We start from the raw sequence: 21494 nt of genomic DNA, 5'->3' as shown, positions 1-21494 counted from the left end.
TAAAACTCTCCCACATTCATAACAAATAGCTATTAATAACGCTTAATCACAAATGCCGTTTCCGATATTTGGTGCTGAAAGGTTTTGCCTCGTCTGAAAAGTAGTGGAATTTGACTGCCAGAAACTGATGACCTTTTATCCTAAACTGTGCATCGAGATGGCTTGTTAAGCTCATTAGTATTATATGGTGAATTAGATTAGGCATTTTATGATTTTTCAAAAAAGGCTTTTTTGATATAAAAAAACAGCAATTTCCTTTTTTGACATTTTTCATTTTTAAGGTAATAAAAATGGCACATGTGTACCATGGCATAATGGATTAATTAAGGAATATTATGTTTATCCTAACTCTTAACTGAGTTGTACATCTTCATAACTCACTCATAAAAATTAATGCATTATCTTATCATGGGATGATAGATCTTCTATTTTTACCAAACCTGCTCAGAATGCATTGTTCTAAATTGGATTAGTCTGAGAAATAGTGAATGCCATATTCCAATATCATCAGCCCAAAATCATATTGTGATTTTAAAATGTTATATTATTATATATAAAATCTAAACCTTCTCCCCACTGTGGCTTTGAATTGCTGGACTCTTCTGGCTCTTGAAGGATCAAGCTACCCCCACCACCTACCCTCACAGGCAGCCTATTTTATATCTTCTCTCATTCACAATGGATTTGTTGTTTAAAAAACACATTCATTGCATCAAAGAGTCACTGGACAATATTTTTGGCTATCCCTTTGTGTCTTGATGGTAGATGTGAATATAAAAGAATATTCATGCAAGATTCATAAAGGCCCCAGATTTCTAAATCAACAGATGAAAAATCCCTAAAAATAATAATGTCCAGATGTTGCTTATTTAAATGAGCTGTTGCCATTTAATGTTGCCAATCACAAAAGTGATAGAATTTGTGAATTTCAAGGTATTCATAATTTACAGAGGATTATAATTTTTATCAAGGGAGCATCCAAGGTGATTAAAATCAGTGATTTCAATAAATACAAATGATTCTTTCACAGAGGCTACCTTTATAAACTTGGCCTCATACCACGAAGCCCACACTTTCACATTGTAGAGTCTTTTTCTTTCCCAGGCCCCCCTTTGGCAGGCAATGTGACCTGCCAGGCCTAAAATGCAGATTATTTTTAATGTGCTACAACTTCAGAATTGGAGGGACTCTTGGAAGTCATATAGAGCCAATTTCTCTTACGGGTAAGAAAACAGAGCTCAAAAATGTTTGACCCAAAGTCGTCTTGCAGCTGAGAAGTAAGAAGCTTCCAGAATCCAGCCTTCTGAGGTCCACCCACTAAAATTTAGGTTTAGTGTTACTATAATCCCAGGCCCACTGGCATGGCCAAAGGAGACTGGGAGAAACGAAGATTCCCAGGTTCCTTCCCAGACTGGCATACCTGCAGATATGGGGCCTGGGAACCTACACCTGAAACAGATTCTCCCAGCAATCCTGAAATCATCGCTATAATGTATTCCCTGGTCTCAAGTCTCCTAGATACCAAAAAAGTTTCTTTGGTGTGAGACAGGATGAAGGAGTCAGCACACCGTTCTTCTGCAGTTGACAAAGATCTTTCAACAGCCCAGGATGCTGTAAGGATTCTGACCCCAACGCTACCAGCATTAGGAAACTCCCATGCAAATGGTCATCAAGAGACCTGTTCTTGGTTGCACATCCTCTGCACTGTATGGCAAAGCAAAGACAGGGTATGGTGCCTCTGCACAGCTGGTGATGGGGTATGAGCCACAGGGGGACATCCCGGGCACACCTCCTATGGTCCAGTTGCAACCAAGGGTCTCAGCTTGAGTCAGAGTATGTGGTGATATGTCTTGAATTTCTAATGGACACCTGGAATTAGCCTGCTATTCTAAAGGGAAGAGGGTACTGTAGAGGACCCGGTGGGATTCCTTAAAGAAGGGCATGAGGCCAGGCGGGGTGGCTCACACCTGTAACCCCAGAACTTTGGGAGGCCAAGACGGGCTGATCATGAGGCCAGGAGTTCAAGACCAGCCTGACCAATATGATGAAACCACATCTCTACTAAAAATGCAAAAATCACCGGGCATGGTGGCACGCGCCTATAATCCCAGCTACTTGGGAGGCTGAGGCAGGAGATTCCTTTGAACCCAGGAGGCGGAGATTGCAGTGAGCCAAGATTGCACCACTGCACTCCAGCCTGGGTGACAGAGGGAGACTCCGTCTTGAGAGAAAAAAAAAAAAGGCATGAGGTTTGTGGGGAAAATTTAACTCATAAAGGGCACAATGCAAGTCCAGGGGGCTCCTGCTGCCTGGCACCCAAGCTCCCATGCTGTACACATGCATAACAATACAGGCAGGTTCACTGCCTGGGATGTTCATTTAGCCTTGAGAAAGGGCTACCTGTGGAAGAATTTCCACCCCCAGCTCCTGGCCACTCCTTTACTCGAGTGGTCATCATTTCTACAAATCCTAATAATAACATCTGCACGCCTAGTCCTTCAAAGAGAGAAAGTCACTACATCCTGGTGCTACACTGAAGAAAAAATAAAGTTCTGACCACCCTTGGTAGGTGACACCTGTGTCTCTGTTGGGGAAAGAAATTCATCTCCCTTCTTTCAAAATGCAGCTCCATTCAAGAACATGCCAGCCCTCTGAATTGAATGTTCTTTTTAAAGTTCAGTAATAAAACCTTCAAGGGTTCAAAAAGAAGTGGCTTAAGATCAAAAGTGGGCCATTTAAAAAAGCACTTAAGTAGAAATTCTGTTAAACTGGATGTAAACTTTCCCCCACGTATCATTTCCAGGTATACAAAGGGATTATATGGTTCATCTAAAAGGACTTTAGGAAAAAGGTGCCTGGTACTGATCACAGTAGTTTCCAGGCCAGCCTTTCCTTAAATGCATCTCATTTAAGTTGAAGATGGAACTGAAGGGCAGATGCTTGGGCTGCAGTTGGACTGAGCTTCAAGACTCTTTTGAAAATCTCTTGGAGGAGGAGGGAGATGTTTTAGGTACAGGAGAAGCAGCACTGTTCTGGCCACTGGAAGGGTCTTCCCTGGCTGGGGCCTCGTCCCTGATCGTGGAGCATCTCAAACACCTCACAGGAAGCTTTTCTTCTGGAAGTTTTACTCTCACCTTCCCCTCTCCACTGCCAACATCAGCTGTAAATACGGAGGCGAGGCCCGAGTCCCATGAAGAGAACCCAGGGAAATACACAGGTGACAGAGGGTGGCTCCCATGAGGTCTAAAGGATGCTGCCATCCTCTGGCCACCAGAAGGACCTAGATGCTGCTTGGAAGACCACACACCCATCTGTGCCTCCCTTCCTCCAACCAGAAGGCTCGCAGCCTCTGCCCCAAGCACATTAGGTGACCAGGGAGAAGAACCAGCTTTTGCATGATGTCTCAGCAAAAACCTGCAACTTTGGACACATTTTAGCCTCCCTGGGGGCAGAGAGCAAGCTGAGAGCTGTCCAAGCCAGCTTTCCATGGTTAGAGATGGCAGCCACAGAAACAGGACCTGAGCCCTGGAAAGATCCACCCACCCTTCACCCCGGCTAGTACACAGAATCTCCTCCCAGACCCCTCTGCACTATCAAGAGCTATACAAAAGGGTTTCACCCAGGAGGAACCTCCCTGCCCATTTTCCCCAGGACGTCTTGGCCAACTGGGACTTTGACCAAGAAGAGACAGCCATGGTGACATCTCCTGAAGCAGCCAAAGGCTCTGAGTTCTGTCACCTGGCCCAGGTAGTGGGTTCTGGGACCTGCAGGGCTGACAGGGCACTGTTCTGCTCTCTTCCCAAGACACCAACAAGGACAAAGTCTTCCCCATGACACTCCACTGCCCTTACCAATCAGGGAATCCTACTGCCCTTCCACCTCCACTGCAGCTGCTTTCCTGGACATTGTCAATCTGGAAGGTAGCATCAAATACTCATCTCTGAAATGGGATAATGACAGTACTTATTACATGAGGTCACTACAGAATTAAATAAGATCATGCATATAAATGAGCACGGTGCTTGACGCCCAGTACACAGTCATTAGGCGCTAGCAGCTGCACACATTGGATTTCCCCACAAGCTAAGCTGCCCTGCCTGACACTGGTCTGGGCCCCATGGAGGCCTCCGGACAGGTGTGAACTCTTATATGCAAGAGGGAGCCAGGAGTTCAGCATGGAAAACACCTCCTGCAGGACAGGGCAGGACTAGGAGCAAACACGGCCACATCTGGCAACAAGAGGGACCAAGTATCCTGCCTGGTTTGCCCCTCAATTAAAGAATGAACATTCACCATTCCCATGATTGAAAGTCTTGCCTTTGCTTCAGAGGTTTTCAAACATTTTTTTCTACCCACATTTTTTTCAAGTGAAAGTTTTCCAAGGCTGCTCACTGTGTAAAACAGATGTGCACGGAGTGACCCCAGAGGCAGGGCTCTGTGTGTCCTGGAGCCCCCAACTCCCATTCCCTGGAGGTTTCTGCTTCATGAATATCCACTGGGAGGGGATTACATTAGACCAGTGGTTCTCAAAGCGGAGTTCCTGGGGCAGCAGAAACAGCATTGCCTGGAAATTTGTTAGAAATTCAAATTCTTGGATGATACACAAGACCTTCTGAATATGAAAATGTGAGTTGGGGCCCAACGTTGTTTTTTCAAAGCCCTCCACGCAACTCTGACACCTGCCCAAGTTGGAGATCCACGACACTACCCCAGCCATTCATACCTTGGCTACAAGCGAGCAGATAACCTCCCCACCCCCTCCTCCAATCACACTGTTTCCTGCAGGGCAAGTCCTGATTTGATTGGCCTGGGAGCAGACCTAGACATTGGCGGGTCTTAAAAGCTCCCTGTGTTGTTATAATCGATAGCCAAGTTTGAGAATTATCCCTCTAGTCTCTTGCTACTCAAAGTGTGGTCCGAGGACCAGCAGCATCAGCATCTCTTGGGAGCCTGTTAAGTATGCAGAATCTCACTCCCCTAGACCTGCTGAATCAGAATCTGCATGCTACCAAGACCCCCAGGGCTCTGTGTGTACATTCCTGACAACCTGGTCTAGGTCATTCTGTTTAAGACCTACAAAGAAGCTTAGACACCCACCCTTCAGGTAGCAGCCTGCAGCTGCAATGGCCTGAGGCTCTCCAATGTCACCCAGGCTGAGGACTGCAGATAGACATCAGAACCAGCCTCCTCACTCCAAGAGCAGCGCTCCTTCCCACACCTATGCAGCCTCCATCTAAGCATGCCTGCCTCAAACTCCCTCACAAGCTTCTCTCAGCCTTCAGTCCCTGTAGGAGAGGAGGGAGGAGTGTGACCCACCTAAGGAAGCAGGAGTTGAGTTTGAAGGGTCAGGGCAGGGGTATCCTGCAAGAATTCTGCAAACTTCCAAAACCTTCTCTAGGGAGTCTGCCACTCATGGGGGCATTGGCCACCCACTGTCTTGTTACTGGAGACCTGATCAAATTTAGGATGTCACATTTCTAAAAACATTGAAGTCATGTTTAAATACACACACACACACACGCACACACACACATATTGGGGCCTAGAGAGGAGAAACAGAAATTTGGTGAATGATTCCCACATATGCCATACTTACATTTTTTAACTGTCAATATTGTCTCAAGTTATATTCTGTTGAGGAATAAAAATTATTCTGTTGAGTTCAGCTCACTCAAGAGCATCATTTTGTACTATTAACTGTTTTCAGACATGAAATAATACACACACATCCACATTAGAAAAACTTTATTATTTTCTTGCGGTATTGTGAGAAGAAAATAAAAATGACTTGGGGTAGGGAAAATTCAACACATGCACCCCTTCACGGCCACCTCAGCAAATACACGTGCCTCTACCTCCCCAGCTAAAACTCCCTCTCTTCTGGGCAGCAAGCTCCTCCATGTTGGGGGCCACACTCTACCCTCTAGAGCTGAGCACAGGGACCCTCAATAAATGCTTAGCTGCTCATTGGCAAGAGATAGTGAAAGACAGGGGCCGTCGGAGCAGAAGAGTCAGGGAACTCAAGGTCAAATGAATTTGTGGCCACATTACCACCACCTGCTGGGCAACCAGGCAGGCAGAGACCAACACCAGGTCAAGACCCAAACTTCATCTTTAAACAGGAAAAAAAAAAATCTAATAGCTATCCCTGTTTCCAAAATGTATGGGCATAGGTTATCACATACTTCTCCTGCCTCTTCTCAGGCACAAAGCAACTGCCACCCTCACCCCTTCTTCCAGTATTTATCAAGCACCTACTAAGTAGAAGCCCCTTGGCTCAGGCAGCACTGCACATTTTCAAGGATGAAATGCAAACTCCAAAGTCATTTCTGTCTTTCTTGCAATGTGCTAACATGCCGATCACATTATCATCCTGCAACTCCGATTATCATACTTTCCTTTGTGCAAAATGAATCGAGCCAGAAAACTCTAAGGGTAAGAGTCCAGCTCTGCCAGGCCTAAACCACAGCCAAAAGTTCATGAAAAACACTGTTGTGCCTCACACTGCAGCCGCGTGAAGCCTATTGTTGAAATACAGTAGTTACTGGGGGCTGGCAGGCGGGGGGAATGTCGTGCATTCCCAAACATAAAGGAGAACCACAATCTCTTCGCCTGAGATAGACGCAAGACCAGCCATTTCCTGCAGCCCCCAACATCCCCTAAGTACTTGGGACTGATGGGTGATTTCCATAATGCACACAAATATGTAAAATCAATTAAAACTTTTCTCCCGTGGAAGAAAGAACAAATAACTATCCACGCTTTGTCCTCTGTATCAAGAAATATCAGAAGGTTCCTGGTACCAAGTCCACACATCCTGGTGGACAGAGAGGGTGGTGAGAAGGGGAGGAGGCAGAGAGAGAGAACTAACCACTCCTTCATCAGTAACAACGCACCCACTGACCATCAGAGCCCGAGAGGCAAAAGGAGTGCCCAAGACAGCCTCTGAGAGATGGGAGAGCAGATCTCTACATTTGGGGAAAAACGTGTTGGGGTGGGCCAAAGGTATCTACACAATGATTCACCCCAAACAACATGCGATCCAAAGAATGAAGGAGAAGGAATCAATCAACAGCTTCCCTTGTAGACCCTAGCTTACTTTCCTCTTGGTTATGGAAATAATTCACTTTTTTAATGCAAGAAGAAGTTATTGATTGGTTTGGCTTTTCTTCTAATCCTGAGGAAATCCTGTGCATGTCAACATGCCTGCATCCTAAAGCTATCTCCTTCTTAGAGTTGAAAGCTCATCTTGCCATGCAACATAAGGCGTGGGTCTTAGAATTTAAACATAAGAAATAAAGGAAAGCTTAGCTCACCTAACATCTCCTTCCATCTTCATTTCTCTCCCTCAATTGGCTTCCTCTCCCAATGACAACATCACATCTTTGTATAATTACAATTTTTTTTTTCTCAACTAGGACCTGACCTCAGGCTTACTAAAAACACCCATAAAAGTCCCCTAGAGGCCTAGCAGTGGCTCCTGCCTATAACCCTAGCACTTTGGGAGGCCAAGGTGAGAGGATCGCTTGAGGTCAGTGGTTCAAGATCAGCCTGGGAAACATGGCAAAACCCTGTCTCTACAAAAAAATACAAAAAAAGTAGCCAGGTGTGGTGGTGGATGTCTGTAGTCCCAGCTACTTGGGAGGCTGAGACAAGAGGATGGCTTGGGCCCAGGAAGTCAAGTCAAGGCTGCCGTGATCACACCATCGCACTCAAGCCTGGGCAACAGTGGGACCCTGTCTCAAAAAAAAAAAAGAAAAGAAAAAGGGAAAAAAAGAAACAGTTCCCTAGAAAGAGCAATCTTCAAATGATTTTGTTCATTTAATATGGTAGTGAGGAGTGCAAGATTTGGAGTCACACGGACAGGCACATGTGTCCTGTTTAGGTAACATGTGACTTGTACAAGTTACTTATCTTTGCTGAGCCTCAGTTTCTGTGTCTGCAAAATGGATTAGAGAGGAGATTAAACAGATAAAGCATACAACGCTTACCACAGGGCAGGATTGGCAAGGGTTTCCCATCAAGTGCCAGGTGGTAACTAGTTTAGGCTTTGCGGGCCACACAGTCTCTGTCTCAACTACCCAACTCTGCCTTTGTAGTGTAAATGCAGCCACAGACAACATATAAACAAATAGGAGTGCCTGCATGCCAATAAAACTTTATTATGGGCCCTGAGATTTAAATTTCATACAATGTCCTGGTATCATGAAATATTATTTTTCTTTTGATTTTTCGCAATCATACAAAAATGGAAAAGCCATTCTTAGCTCATAGGCCATACGAGAACAGGCAGAACCATACTAAGAGCCACCGCACACCCATGAAGATGGCTGCTAGCATAAAAACGGAAAAAACAAGTGCTGGCAAGGGTGTGGAGGAAGTAGAGGCCTGGCACGCTGCTGGCAGAAACGCCAAATAGTGCAGCCACTATGGAAAACAGTATGGCGGTTCCGCAAAAAATTAAACATGGAATTACCATAGATCCCGCAATTCCACCCAAAAGAATTAAGAGCGGGGTCTTGAAGAAACATATAGGCCCAAACAAATTTACAAGAAAAAAACAAACAAACCCATCAAAAAGTGGGTGAAGGATATGAACAGACACTTCTCAAAAGAAGACATTTATACGGACAACAAACATATGAAAAAAAGCTCAACATCACTGGTCATTAGAGAAATGCAAATCGAAACCATAAAGAGATACCATCTCATACCAGTTAGAATGGCGATCATTAAAAGGTCAGGAAACAACAGATACTGGCGAGGCTGTGGAGAAATAGGAATGCTTTTACACGGTTGATAGGAGTATAAATTAGTTCAACCATTGTGGAAGACAGTGTGGTAATTCCTCAAGGATCTAGAACCAGAAATACCATTTAACCCAGCAATCCCATTACTGGATATATACCCAAAGGATTATAAATCATTCTACTATAAAGACATATGCACACGTATATTTGTTGCAGCACTATTTACAAAGTAAAGACTTTGAACCAACCCAAATGCCCATCAATGATAGACTGGATAAAGAAAATATGGTGCATATACACCATGGAATACTATGCAGCCATAAAAAAGGATGAGTTCATGTCCTTTGCAGGGACATGGATGAAGCTGGAAACCATCATTCTCAGCAAACAACACAGGAACAGAAAACCAAACACCGCATGTTCTCACTCATAAGTGGGAGTTGAACAATGAGAACACATGGATGCAAGGAGCGGGACATCACACACCAGGGCCTGTTGGTGGGTGGGGGGCAAAGGGAGGGAGACCATTAGGACAAATACCTAATACATGCAGGGTTTAAAACCTAGATGATGTGTTGATAGGTGCAGCAAACTACTATGCCACATGTATACCTATGTAACAAACCTGCATATTCTGCACATGTATCCCAGAACTTAAAGTAAAATTTTTTTAAAAAAGAAACATATAAACCCACATTTACAGCAGTATTATTCATAAGAGCAATGAGGTGGAGGCAGCCCAAGTGTCTATTGATGGGTGAGTGGATAAACAACATAGGGGGCCGGGTGCAGTGACTCATGCCTGTGATCCCAGCACTTTGGGAGGCTGAGGCTGGCAGATGATTTGAGCCCAGAAGTTCAAGTGCGGCCTGGGCAACATAGAAAGATCCCATATCTACAAAAAAATTTTAAAATTAGTGGTGGTGTGAACGTGTAGTCCCAGTTACTCAGAAGGCTGAGGCAGGAAAATCGCTTTAGCCCAGGAGTTCAAGGTTGCAGTGAGCTATGATCATGCCACTACACTCTAGCCTGGAGAACAAAAGTAAGATCCTGTCTCAAAATAAAAGAAAAGCGAACAAAAAAAATAAAATGTGGTATATACATACTGTAGAGCGGAATCTTTTTCAGCTTTAAAAGGGAAGGAAATTCTGTCACAGGCCACAATATGGATGAACCTTGAGGACATTCTACTAAACAAAATAAACCAGTCATAAAATGAAAAATACCATATGGTTCCATTATATAAAGTACCTAGAGTAGTCAAATTCACAGAGACAGACAGGTGCATAGTGGATGCCAGGACTTGGAATGGGTAGGGAGAACGGGGAGTTATTTAATGGGTATAGAGTTTCAGTTTCAAAACGTTCTAGAGATGGGAGGTGGTGACAGTTGCACAGTGATGTAACTATTTAATGCCACTGAACTCTAAACTTTAAAATGGTCAAGATAGTAAGTTTTATATTATGTGTATCTTATTGCAATTGTTTTAAATTCTTAAATGTAAAAAAAAAAACCCAACACACACAGGCAGTGTGCTGGATGTGACTCACAGGCTGTAGCCTTGGCACAGAGGCATAAGAGCAACGTAACAAACACCTCTAAAAAATGAGCGGGATGGGCATTGGGGGTCCTATGAGAAAAGAGGGCTCAGAGGCGACTGAAGAAAATTCTAATTCGCTCGCAAAAGTATTTACCAGCCACCCACTCTGGAGCCAATAATCATCCAGGCATAGACACAGAAATAAAGAGAGAAGCACCCCTGGGCCTCATGAGCCAACCTTTGCATCCCATGTGTGGCCATCCAGGGGAAGTCGGCCTGTGCACATGTGCAGGAAAGCACAGGGGCCCCTGGGGTGGTCCGGCCACTTGGGCACTCACATGGCTCATACATGGAGGTATGCCCTCCTTGGAGTGGTCAGTGATCTTGTCAGGGACAGAAAAGTTCAATGACTACAAGGGTGAGTTTAATTATATGTTGTCACTGACTAGCAGTGGTTACGATGGTACAATTACACATGTAATTTATCAGCAAGATACTTGCATACATAATAAACCAAAAGCAAAACATTAAATTTCAGTGGAAGCTAAAAATATAAAACCGGGCCATGGTGCAAAACAGTCTCACTTGTGAGGGGGTGGAGGAGAAAAACCACAGGCCTCCCCTCCCTCTTAAGGGCTGGCTGTCCCCACCCACCCGCCGTGACCATGGGGCATCCATCTCAGGAATGCGTTCTCCAAACACCAAGCAAATCCCAAGTCCCCAGTGATGTGTCAACAATGCTCCTTCACAAAGGAATGGGATGGAGAAGTTGGCTTAGGAAACTCACCACCCTTTCTGACATTCTCTGAACTTGCTAACCAAGGTCCCAAGGGATGCTGGAAAGACCACATGCCTGGCAACATCTTGGGGTTCCTAGCACTGGTATGAGACTGAGAGGAAAAGCCTAATTATCTGAAAATGGCCTATATTTTCATTAATCTTCAATAAAGATGAAGAAAGGGGGTAAGATGATGGAGGAGAGGAAATGAAAATAATAACAGTGCCATGCTTGTATTAAATGCCTACTTTGAACCAGGCAGTGTTTTAAGTGCATCACATAGTGTAATCTACCAGACTGTCATGTTGTTCCCAATTTACAGATGAGAAAACTGAGGTGCAAGTCCCTTGATACTGGGTCAGAGAGCTACTGAATGGTGGAGCCGGGGTTCCAACCCAGGAAATCTGCTTCCAAAGCCTATACCTTTGCTATGCATTGTCAGACATAGAGGTCATTTATCCTTCTTCTTTAGTACATTCTCACTGGTACTGCTATGATGTCCATGGTACTATAATTTAAAAGTCAAGGTGAGGTAACTTGGACCACTCTCATCACTGAGAATAAGTTTTCCAATAGATGGGTACATTGCATACACCATGCCAGAACTTGGGAACCCCACTCCCCAGAGCCTCAGCCTATCCCCTCAAGACAGCTGACCTAATAGGACTGAGCAGTGGCAAGTCCCACAGAGACCAAGGCATGGCAGGTCTGAAGAGGACACATGAGAATCTCCAGAAGAACATGGAATACAGTGCAGATTGCAGAGGTTTTCCCAGGAGATGGACATCCAGTCACGTGGGCAGGAAGTCCTTTTAGCCTCATAAATCCCTCATTCACATCCTACTTTGAAAGAGATCATCTTTGCCTGTGTGACCTCCATGCCTTCAGTCCCAGTCATCTGTGTATGTGCCCTTGTGGATTTTTAAAGACATTTTTATAACAGGGTGGTTTTCAGTTCACAGAGGTTGCCTAGCACAGTTCTAGGCATATTTTTTCCATTTTAAAACACTAGACTAAAAGAAAATGCCTTGTTATAACTGATCATTAGATTTTGAAAATAAACATTTCAAAAAATGTTTGGGAGGCCAATGAGTGAATAGATGGTAAAAGTGAGATTTCATTTGGATCAATGAGCCCAATATTCTAAGGTACATGTTAGGGCTTGAGATAGAGACCCATCCATCCACCCATTCATCCATTCATCCATCCATCCACCCACCATCCATCCATCCTCCCATCCACCCATCCACCCATCCATCAATCCATCCATCCATCCATTCACCCACCCATCCAGCCACCCACCCACTCATCCATCCACTCATCCATCCATCCATCCATCCATCCATCCATCCACCCAACCATCCAGCCACCCACCCACCCATCCATCCACCCATCCATCCATCCATCCATCCACTCATCCACCCATCCATCCATCTATCCATCCATCCATCCATCCATCCATCCATCCATCCATATACCCATTCATCTACCTACCCATCCGCCCACCCATCCAACCACCCATCTATCCATCACCCACCCATCTATTCATCCATCCACCCATCTATCCATCTATCCATCCTCCATCAATCCACCCATTTATCCACCCATCCATCCATCTGTCTATTCATCTACCCATCCATCCATTCATCTATCCATTTATTTATGCATCCATCCACTCACCCACCCATCCACCCATCCATCTACCCACCTACCCACCCACCCATCCACTCATCTATTAATCCATCCACTCATCCATCCAGCCATCCATTCATCAATCCATCCATCCATCACCCTACCCACCCACCCCTCCACCCATCTATCCATCCATCCACCCATCTATGTATCCATCCTCCAATCCATCCATCTAGTCACCAAAGCTTTATTGAGAAGCTATTGTGCATCAGGCACCATTTCAGGAACTGAGGAAATCACAAGGAACAAAACACATAAGCCCCTACCCTCACCACTCTTATGTTGCAGTAGGAGAGATAGACCAGAAACCAGTAAAGGAGTAGGTCACTAAAATGCTTCCTAAACCAAACAACACAATGGATTCCAAATCTTCCTAACACAAAGGTAAATCAGAGCCATTTCCTCATTTGCTGTTATCATCAAGGATCAGTTGTAAAAACAAGCAAGAGTGTCTCGTATGGAAATGTTAACAGTACAAAACTGTATTCCAATGTGGCAGAATTATCTAAGGGCAAATACTGCAGGCAATATTTTTATGACAGAAGCTTTATTTCTCATTGTCTATATCCTTGATTTAAATATATACATGTATGTGGGTGCACACGTATCAAGATTCAAGTATTTCAATATAAATTTTGTATTCAAAATACTTTTCCTGATGTCAGTTGATTGCATATTTCGAGCCAAAGTTGCAGCAGTAGTTTTTGTTCCAAATCAAAAACAAGGATTTCTCTCTCTCTGTCTCTCTCCTTCTCTCTCTCTCTCTCTCTGTCTGTCTGTCTTTCTGTCTCTCTCGGTCTCTCTCTATCTCTCTGTCTCTGTCTCTCTCTCTCTTTCTCTGTCTGTCTCTCTCTCTCTCCTATGCTCAACAATCTCTCCTTGCTCCCCCACCCTCTAGCCCTAAGGAGCCCAAATACTCAAGCCGCCTTCCAAGCTGAGTGGTACCAAGGGCAAAACCTGTTTCTTCCCATTTATTTTTCTGTTGAAGGTCTCTGGGGCTGTGAGGACTGTGGTGCTGGCTGAAGCCACATCACACAAAGGCGCTGAGATAGAAGGACAAACCTTCCCACTTTGATTTGAGTGTGTAATTGTTTGAATACATCTCGCCCGCACTACAATAATGTCATCCTTGGTTGACACAGATTTTAAAGCCCTTTGAAAAGGTGGAATGTTACCAATCATGAGCATGATTATAATGGGATTTAAGTGGAAGACACTAAGATTCAGGCCCTCGCTCGGGCCAGGCTCATGACAGAGGAGGAGGGAGAGAGGAGGAAGGGGGCTGTATTTCAGCCAAGGAAAGGACGCCTTGCGTTGTCTTCACCCACACATCTTCTCTCCCAAAGCCAAAGACTTCTGAAGAAGCACCATGGAACTCTGGAACTCCGACAGGAATTCCCCCACACGCCAAAAATATCTGCTCATTTTCCTATAGGTTAGACCAACAAGAGCTGATTGGGCCCCCCAGGGGACATATGGCGATTTCTGGAGCTATATTGATGGTCACAATGGAGGAAGTGTTGGTGGAGGCATGCTACCAGCATCTAGTGGGCAGAGACCAGGGATGTTGCAAACATTCTACAGTGCACGGGAGGGCCCTGCAACCAATCACTATCCAGCCCAAAATTTCAATAATGCCAAATGTAAAAGACCCTATGTCAGACCCAAAGAGGCTGGGCCACAGCTAGAGGAGCGGATGGGTCAGAGAGGGGCATTTCTGGGGAAGCGGTTTAAAGCTACTTCCACTGGCTCGGCTATACCTCCGATTCACCAGCAGACAGAGGCAGGTGACAGAGGGAAGGAAGAAAACAAATTGCTTCCTCCTTTGCCTTTCAATCTAAAACACACCTTCCTTATTACACATCAGAAGGGACTGGAAACCTGACAATTTTTTTTCTTTTTTTCAAGGCAAAACAATCCAGGCCCAACAAAAACAAAATAATCTCTCTGGCAGATCACTGGGATGGTTGGACCTTTCTCCTGACAAATCACAACAGGGCCTACAGATGTGGAGTTCACCCATCAAGCCCAGTCACATGACCAGGATTACTAAGGCAAAGAATTGTGAATTTCATTAAATATGTTAAAGGGGAAAAAAATCAGCTTTGAAAAATAGTAATCCTGTCTTTCAACAAAAATATTATAGGAAGCTATGAATTTGGTAGATCGGAATAGGGTGTTGGTACATGTTTTACTAAGGTAATATAATGGTACACTATTATTAGATCACATTAATCATTACTGTGCCAACGGCACTGACAGCCCCACTGAAAAGGATTGAAAGGCCTGGTAATGGATATAAATTACCCATTGTGTGATAAAAGGATTTTTACTAAGAAGGTAAGAATAAAACAGCAAATTTCTAATATAACTGTTGTGTAAAAACCAAAATAAAAGTAATCCACGGTCAGGAATATCCACAAAATCAGAAGTAAGCACTTTTCCAGCAAGATAAAGTCACAATAAAAAAAAAATATATTCAGTACAATATAAAATTAATTTCTGAGTGCATAATTCTGCTATCAATTTCCCTGGTTTATGTAGTGACCTCTGAGACGTGTGGTCAGGAGAAGGTGGGCTGGGCTAATTACGTCCGAGGGTGAGTTTACAGAGATATCAGGGGCAGCCTCAGATGAGGCCACCGAAGATATCAAATACACATGTCACCCTTTCTTTTGTATTTTAAGTTTGTATCAGCTCCCATGCCGGAAATACACCCCATCCAGGAGTTTGTGATCTGGAGTCTGATTGAGGTGACAAACACGGAGCAGCTTTGGGACAGGATTTGTCCAAGACTGGACCAAGCCACTGAGTCACCTGGTGAGTGATGGGGAGCCCGACCACAGGTGGCACTTGGACGCGGTCACTCAGCCTTTAGCAAAAGCCCCACCAGCTCTCAGCCCTGGTTCCAGGCTGCTGGCTGGCAGACAGGGACTCAGGGTGTCACACAAGAGAGAAAGAAGTCACCCTTGTTGGGCTTTGCCTCATGGGGGAACCTGTTCAGAGACTCAAGAACATGTCTCCACATTGTAGTTCACCCCACCCACAGGATATGGAACCCATGCTACCTCCCAGACACCTGCGACTCTGGAAGTTTCTCCATAGCTCTGCATAGGGCTCAGCAGCCCAGAGAAGGCAGCCTGGACTTCCCCACAAACTCACAGACAGAGACACCAGTTCAACAAACTACAAATCGATGGTCCTTACCAGGCAAGTCTTAAAGCAATGGATCTCCCTCCTGGTTGAAGGATATTCTTAAAGCCGTGGTGGTCAGGAACTGCAAAAATAAGACCTGTTAGAAACTGTAAATGTCACACATGTCGACTTCAGTAAGTCACATAAACAGCATTCATCCAAAGTAACAATTTGCTGGGTTAGTCGAGAGCCTAAAAACCTTGAATAGCCCCACTGCCCCCAATTCTTTGAGCAATTTAAAAAATGGGAACTATGTGACCTTTGCTGCAATGAACCAAATTTCCTCAGCTTATTTTCAGTGGGAAATCGCCACCTGCACAAAAAGAACTGCTAACCATCTCTTATCTTCTCTATATGGGAAAGAAGAAACAGGAACTAATATTATAAGGGCTCTCTCTCTCTCTCTCTCTCCCTCTCTCTCTCTCTTTCTCTCTCACTGTCTCTCTTCTTTAGAATTCTCAAAGTGAATTCTTTAGAATTCTCAAAGAACCCAAGGGTTCTTGCTTTTTCCCTGATTTATGGAGCCCTCTACAGTAAACCAAAATTCCACCCAAATTTCAACTGGCCAAGCCTGTTTGGTAGCCAGTGGATACAGAATGGGAATCTGCAACTGACTGAGGCTTAGAGATGTTGTGTTTGGCATCAAAGTCCTCTCTCCCGAACCCAGACCAGGAAAGCAGCAGCCAGTGAGATTTTCTACTTCTTCATTCTGTGTTATCACTGATGTAAGTCCCACATGGGTGATCTCACCTCCTACGGCATGCTCAGAGGTGATAAAGGCCAAGACAGAAAGCTGGGATGTTCACCTATGATGGCTGCAGAGCTGCTGGCTAGGGGGCAATCAAGGAAGGCCAGCCCCCAGCCTGTGATCTCCAGCCTACTCCTCACCCAGTGCAACTCGGATTCTCATTTGTTTTGCCATGTCATGGAAGGGATGTTATGGGGCAAACATAAGTTCCCTTAATAAGTTATATTTTATTGAAAGTGAAGTTGTAAATTCTGATCACAGAGGTAGAATTTCTCTATGGATTCAGAAAATTTGATTCTGCACATGGAAAACCAGAAGATACATTTGGAGGACTGGTAGCAGCCCCAGCCCAAGAAGTTTGTACTGATTGAACCACTGGCTTGCAACACTTCATTCAACTCCAAGGCTGATTTCTGGCAACCAAAAAGGTGTTTGCTGACTGCATGCTCAAAAAGTGTTTTCTCAGGGTGCCACAGGGAAGCTGCTGTCTGTAAACACATTTCTACCTGCCTATCCTGAGACATAAAGCAAAAGCTGACATCTCAACCATCTCCAACACGGAAAGAAATTACATCTCAGTGTCTGTCTGTCTGTCTCTCTCTCTTCCCTGAACCAGATGATCTTTTGCATTGTTTTTTGATTTTTTTCCCTGTGTTACTCAAAATCTAAGGAGTGAGGAACAAATGCCCAATGCTACACTTTCCAAGGTTCTGTCCTATCGCTGAGCTAAACAGGTCCCCACCACCCAGCTGGCTCTGAAAACACTTATTTGCTTTGCTCTAAGACCTCCTTATGTTTAGGGAGTGGGTTGCAGGAGATGGGAGACACACTCAGATTTTATATCTAGGCTCATGACTTGCAAAATTCTAGGACTATTCTCCAGGGGCCATTCACTTAGAAGCCCTGTAAATTCCAATGACAGGAGAACACAGAGAGGCTGCATCGGGGAAAGTCCCACACCGGTTTGTCCAGCTTCATGCCATTGATCAGAACACCGTCTCCTGCAGTTGGCACTGGGGCAGTGATGGGCACAAACCCCTCAGGTTCTACGCTCTAAATCATGAAAGGGCCCAGCACAAGCCTCATGGCTACATTGGAGGCTGTGCTCTCCCAACGGATTAGTGGGCTTATGCAAGGGAGTCTGACCTGCGTGGGCAAGGTTAGCCCAACACACCAGCAGGGCAGCCGACGAGTACAGCCTCACTGGGCCCTTAGGAAAAGAAATCGAGTTAGTTCCATCTGTGCCTTTCTGATCCAGTCTAAACAGGAGGAGGCTCCTGGTGTCTGATGTCGTTACAGTCACTGCGGGTCGGGGAAAGGTGACTGCATCCGACCACAGATGCTCTCGTGATGCAGGGTGGGGAGGAAGGGAAGCACCGGCAGAGTCATTCTGTCTTCCTCAATGAAAGAAACAGCTCTTTTGGTGCAAGTAAGTGACTTGTATTTAGAGATAACACAGTCAGTGGCATAACCAGAAGCAGCCTGGACATGAGGCCTCCCCTCGCCCTCTCCCCCACAGGGACCCGAAGCTGAGGGGCCACCCAGGAGACTCTGTCCACGAGCCCAGTTTGGTGCAGCTCAGAGTAGGGGTGGGAAGGGGAAGATTGCAAAGGTGACAAAAAGCGTGGTATGAACTAAGTGGGGTATCCCCCACCTCATCAAAATAAGGGAACCTCCACAGGTGCGTTTCAGTGCTTGAAATTCCACCCACTGTAGACTGATGGCTCCTGCTTCCCTCTTAAAGCACAGATAAGGCTCCCACGCAGCCCTCCCGAGCAACATGGATGAGCTCAGGAGGCCTGTTCACTCATTGGCTTGGAGACTCCCTTTCCAGCACCTGTGGTGCACTGGGGCCTCTGGGGTAGGTCAGGGGCTAAGCAGGTCTGCCTATCAGATGCAGCAACCACCCATCATGTGAAGGTCCCGGTTGCCAGGACAAGGAGCACATCAAAGGCAGGGCACCGGGAGTGGGGCAGAGTTGAGTCAAGCCCTTAAGTAAGTACAGGCAGGGCCCTGGTGGAGACAGGGCTGGAGGCCAGGAAGGGGCACAGAAGTACAACAGAGTGGCCGCAACTTCCAGAAAGGGGAGTGAGAAGGTTTGCAAGGGCTGAAGAAGGGAAGCCTGAATGGCCATTTCCTGGGTGGACCCTGGCTGGAGTACAGCAGGGACGCAGGGTGCTGGGGAGCAAGGAGGGAGAAAGGGAGACTTCCTAGAGCCAGAGGTACTTCCAAGGCCTCTCTGAGGAAAGGGAGACAAGAGGAGGGGTGGAAAGTTCTGAGAGAGGGACTTCAAAGGGGAAGTGGGAGCACAGGAAGATACGGGGGGCACCAACCAAGCGAGGAAGTGGAAGGTGCCTCGGCAGCTCTGACCCACCCTGACACACAGTGGGCCCATCCCAAGCCCACACACCCCCATCCCTGTGAATTCCACAGGCCAGGCAGGACCCACCCAGCAGCCCAGCCGTGTTCACTGAATGAGCCCCGCTGAACGCAGACATACAAGCTAGCTCTGCATGGGGCCCTCTGTCCACCAAAGCAGGAGGCCACACGGGCTCCCCGCAGGGGATGGGGCACCCTCCTCCCTCCCATATCCTCCCAGAGCTGCCTACACCGGAGCTCTGAAGGAGCCAGAGAAACCCTCCCTGAGCAAAAGCCCAGCCTGCCTGACTCAGACCCATGGGCTCTGAGGGAGAGGGTGATTGGCCAGTCAAGAGGTGAGCAGAGACGGGGTACCCCCAGCATCACCATGGCTCTGAGATGGGCCCTGAGTTTAGCACAGAGCGGTCCTCCAGGCCAGCGAGTTTCCTGCCTGTGGGCAGTGCACACCTGTCTCCACCCCGCACCATGACAATTTGGAGGATATGAGAGCAGCAATGAACGTCACCATCACTGAGGCCACAGTAAACCCCAGGCACATGCAGAGGACAGTCCAGCACATGGGGGAAGGGTGGTGTCAGACTCTCCTCCCAGCCCCTCACCTCTGTCGGAGGACCTAGGTGGATGGGAGGGGGTAGGGGAGGAAAGTTAAGACAGAAGGATGGAAGGAGGACAGACAGGAGCATGGGAATGGAAGGATGGAGGAAAGATAGAGTAGAGAGGGAGGAGAGAAGGACAGAAGGATGAAGATGGATGCAAAAATGGAAGGGGAGGGAAAACAAAAGTAAGGAGGGCAGGAGGAAAGAGAGGGTCTGAAGGTGGAAGAGAGGATGAAAGAAAAGGGGCAGATGGAAGGATGAAAGTGCAGATGGAAGGATGGAGGCGAGGCGGATGGAAGGATGAAAGTGCAGATGGACAGATGGAGGCGAGGCGGATGGATGGGAGGAAAGGTGTGAGGGCTGCTTCAATTTCCACTCCTGGCCCATGTTCCATTCTCTCCTGTGGGAGATGGAGTGTATTCCTGGGGAGACACAGGATGGCCCTTCCCCGGATGGGTCACTGGAAGGTCTGGCAGCAGCAGCAGGGGCTGTCTGCGGAGGCATCTGAGTGAGTGGCAATTGGGAGCCAGGGAAACTACTTTCCTTCCAGAAAAGAGTTGGGCAAGGAGGATTTGGAGAGAAAGCCAGTCCGGCTCCTTCGGCCCTCTGCCCAGGGAAGGACATGGTTTAGAGTTCCAGAGGGAAAACAGCTGGGTGCCCAACTAAGTCTCCCCACAGATGACACTTGAGTGCAGTGGCTCCTAAGCAACGCCTCAGAACCCCCTCTACCAAGAGCAGACTTTCCGCATCCCAAGGTACACAGGGCATCTTCTCCAGTGCACACCCCCGGGTGCTGGCAACTTCCCTCCCGTGATTCTGAGACCTCCTCCCAGCCCAGAGCTTGATATTCTCAAGTTCCACCAGCAACAAGGACCCTACCAAAAAACCGCAGCTCCTCCAACCGGATCTGGAAGTTTTGCTCCAAGCACTGAGTGATTCTCTCTTTCTCAGAGAACCCTGGGGGATGAACATGGCCCCAAATGACACATCCATTGTTGCTACAGATTTCCAACAGGAAGGGGGTCCTGGTGTGGAAAGCTCCCAGGGAGGAGCCTCGGAGAATCAGCCACTCACTCAACCATTATCCACCCAGCACCCCTGCAGTCAGGCTCTATTCTATTTCTGGGGATCCAGTGATAAACATCGTGTCCACCTGCGTGGAGCTCATGTTTCCGAGACCAGATTCAAATGAAAGACAAAAGTAAAATATGCCAGCAAATAACAATCTCTAAGAAGATAATAAAGCTGGAGGAAGTGACAGTGACAATCAGAGAAGACCTCTCTAAGGAAGCAACATCTGGCAAGGGGCCGGAACAAAGTAAGGGAGTGAGCCCTGCGAGAATGCGGGCAACGGCGGTACAGGAAGAGCGAACAGCGAGTGCAAAGGCCCTGAGGTCAGATGGAGACGGTGCATTCAAGGAGCACTGAGACATTCCCTGCGGCCTGGGTATGGATAGTGAGTGGGAGAATGGATGAAGGTGGGCTTTTTAGGACCCACATACCTAGTCGGGAAGGGTTTTATCCTGAGCCACTGGTAGATTTTGGGCACAGGAAAAACATGATCTATTTGCACTGTACGCCTGCTATGGAAGGAGCAGACAAGAGAGGATCAGAGAGGAGGCAGGGACACCCATGGGGGAGGCTGCTGCAGGTGTGTAAGTAAGTGAGGATCTGGTGCGAGCTGGAGAGAGAGCAGTGGCAGGGGAAAGGCAGGCATATTCGGGATGTGTTCCACGACAAAGCGGTGAGACCTGCCAAGTAGAACACCAAGAGTAAGGAGAGCCCAGAGTCAGCCATGCTCACCCTGGCCCAGTAC

At 46.6% G+C, this 21494-nt stretch overlaps 1 protein-coding gene across 18 annotated transcripts in view; it reads right to left on the bottom strand.

Annotated features, from left to right (window-relative positions):
- The window catches only part of ZNF536 (zinc finger protein 536), a 492422-nt gene that overhangs the window by 417345 nt on the left and 53583 nt on the right, over positions 1 to 21494 (bottom strand). For 15 of the 18 annotated variants that reach the window (XM_054538819.2, XM_054538823.2, XM_054538833.2 and 12 more), the window contains one exon: positions 15968 to 16037. The exons of 2 other annotated variants lie outside the window; for them this stretch is intronic. The gene's annotated coding sequence lies outside the window, so the exon portion shown is untranslated. Of the gene's footprint in view, positions 1 to 3851; positions 7734 to 15967; positions 16038 to 21494 lie in introns of those variants that run through there. One more of the 18 variants, XM_054538828.2, reaches the window with a different exon arrangement.

The sequence above is a fragment of the Pongo abelii genome, chromosome 20 (genome assembly GCF_028885655.2).
Source record: "Pongo abelii isolate AG06213 chromosome 20, NHGRI_mPonAbe1-v2.0_pri, whole genome shotgun sequence".
Taxonomy (NCBI): domain Eukaryota; kingdom Metazoa; phylum Chordata; class Mammalia; order Primates; family Hominidae; genus Pongo; species Pongo abelii.
The sequence above is the reverse complement of the archived record's forward strand: the minus strand, read 5'-3'. Positions and strand labels throughout refer to the sequence as shown.